Raw genomic sequence first — 2,504 nt, 5'->3', positions numbered from 1 at the left:
GGCACTTTAGTCCCGGAGAGAGGGAGAGGGAGCAGGCCTTCACCCTTCACTCTGAAGCCACAGTTCAGATATCCATGGCACTTTCAAAGCGCTGGACTCTAGAGCAGGTGTGAGTGAGTGAGTAAGACATATGACATCTGGGTCTACTCAGCCCTGTGTCTCCCCCACAGATTCGATTGACTCTTTGTAGTAACTTATTTTTATCTTGACTATACTCTGTATTGCCAAACAGCAGTGAATTTAGCTCAGACAACAATGTATTGGTGTCTTTATTACTCTGACTGTGCTTTTCTTTAAAAAGTAAAAACTCCATATCCAAGTCACCATTGAAGCAGGATTCTTATTCATTAACTATGTGTCATGCCCACTTTCTCCAACAAGCCATGTGTCCTATAACGAGGCTCCTTTCACACCAACTTTGACTGGTTGCCAAGGAGACTCCCGGCCACTCTGGATAAGCTCGTTTCCCTGTCCCTTCGAAAAGAGGGTAACTCCTGGGCCAAGGGCAAGATGCTAGGGAAACAGAGGCTACAGATCCAGCCTAATGATAGAGAACTGAAGGGAACAGTATGTTCCTTCTCTATTCCATCTGTCAGCAGGAAACGTACTTGAGTTCAGAAGATAAAACGTGAGGTTTTACACATGAAGAAATACCAGCATCCAAAACAGTCGGAATATCCTTCCTGGCAAAAACCCAAGGGGAATTGGCATCTATCCACCAGGCCCAATGTCTTCTATCCCTGGCTTTGCTGGAGTCAGAGTTCCCTAGTAAGGGCCATTGATTCTTGCATAAAATCCTGTGATGCTGGCTCTTCATGGTTTCCCTCTGCAGCTCTGTGGTCCATACCATCAGTGTCACTGTCTGCTTCCTCACCCTCTTCACCCGAGGTTCTCTGAGTCAGAGGGTCCCACACAGGCGAAAAGCAGTCCATGGCAGTTCCTGTGTCCCAGGCCACAGAGCCCACGTCTTTCTGAAGGTGGTCCCGTTGTTCTCCCTGCTGCCAGCTCTGTGCCCTGGCCAGCGGTTCCCTCAGACGTTTGTATTGAGGAGGATTCTCCCTTTCCTGTTCCTCTGCAGCCCTGGTGGCTTGCACAGAGAGCTCACCGATGCCGGACCCAAGAACAGCAGGCACACCTGCCATCCTGAGGGCGCTGTCCGACTCATCCAACACCAAGCTCAGTGGATGGATCAGGTTACGACGCCTGTAGCATCTCGGGAAGCTTCAGAATCTTGCATCCATCCCATCGCACAGCTGTGACCAACGATGCCAGTTTAATTCATGATCACCATGGAAGGCAGCATGGTTTGGTTCAGGACGCTGCAGGCGTAGAGCATGTTGGATGTGAAGGTCACTGGGTTGGTACTTCTTGAGGTGCCCATCATATAAGTGGCACTCGTTGGAAATGAGGGTGTCACAGGGCCTCAGTGATGACTGTCCCAGGGGCTGACCAGGTGACAATTAAGACATATTTAGCCGAAACTGGTTTGGCTCAGTGAATAGAGCATCAGTTTGCGGACTGAAAGGTCCCAGGTTCGATTCCAGTCAAGGGCATGTACCTTGGTTGCAGGCACATCCCTAGTAGGGGGTGTGCAGCAGGCAGCTGATTGATGTTGCTCTCTCATTGATGTTTCTAGCTCTCTATCCCTCTCCCTTCCTCTTTGTAAAAAATCAATATATACATATTTAGACATGGTCTGGGCCTTCTCAAATTTCATTGCCTGATCAAGTCTGGTAGCAAAGAGATTGGGTGAGCTCACAGTGCCACTGTTGGGCCCAAGTCCATATTGTTTCATGACTTCTTTAGACTCCACAGTGCCATAGATATCAATAGTGGCAGGAAAGGGAACTTCATGCTCAGCGGGGTCCAAATGGAGAGCCTTGGCTCCGCAGGTGTCCTGTGGACCTCCAGACAAAGATGCCGCCATTCCCACCAACAGAGCCCGGGAAGCCTGGCACTCAGCTGCAGCCATGGGCGCTACCGTCTTCCTCTTTTCTTAAAAAATATTTATTTTATTGATTGTTTTACAGAGAGGAAGGAAAAGGGAGAGAGTTAGAAACACCGATGAGAGAGAAACATCCATCAGCTGCCTCCTCCACACCCCCTACTAGGGATGTGCCCACAACCAAGGTACATGCCCTTGACCGGAATCTAACCTGGGACCCTTGAGTCCGCAGGCCAATATTCTATCCACTGAGTCAAACTGGGTAGGGACAGCTTCATCCTCTTTGATTGCGTTTTTAAATTTTCTTTAATTGCCTTCCTGGCATGGCTCAGTGGTTAAGCATTGACCTATGAACCGGAAGTCACCATTTAATTCCTGGTCAGGGTACATGCCTGGGTTGCAGGCTCAATCCCCAGTAGGCCGCATGCAGGAGGCAGCTGATTGATGTCTCCCTCTTGTTGATATTTCTCTCTCTCTCTGTTCCTCTCCCTTATCATCTCTGCAATCAATAAAAATATATTTAAAATTTTTGTTTTTTTGAATAAATACTATGAGTCAC

At 48.5% G+C, this 2,504-nt stretch overlaps 1 pseudogene; it reads right to left on the bottom strand.

Moving 5' to 3' along the window:
- Window positions 1-755: 755 nt before the first annotated feature.
- On the bottom strand, window positions 756-1,970 carry LOC118721666 (annotated as a pseudogene).
- Window positions 1,971-2,504: the final 534 nt, after the last annotated feature.

Source organism: Pipistrellus kuhlii, unplaced genomic scaffold, assembly GCF_014108245.1.
Source record: "Pipistrellus kuhlii isolate mPipKuh1 unplaced genomic scaffold, mPipKuh1.p scaffold_m20_p_18, whole genome shotgun sequence".
Taxonomy (NCBI): Eukaryota; Metazoa; Chordata; class Mammalia; order Chiroptera; family Vespertilionidae; genus Pipistrellus; species Pipistrellus kuhlii.
The sequence above is the reverse complement of the archived record's forward strand: the minus strand, read 5'-3'. Positions and strand labels throughout refer to the sequence as shown.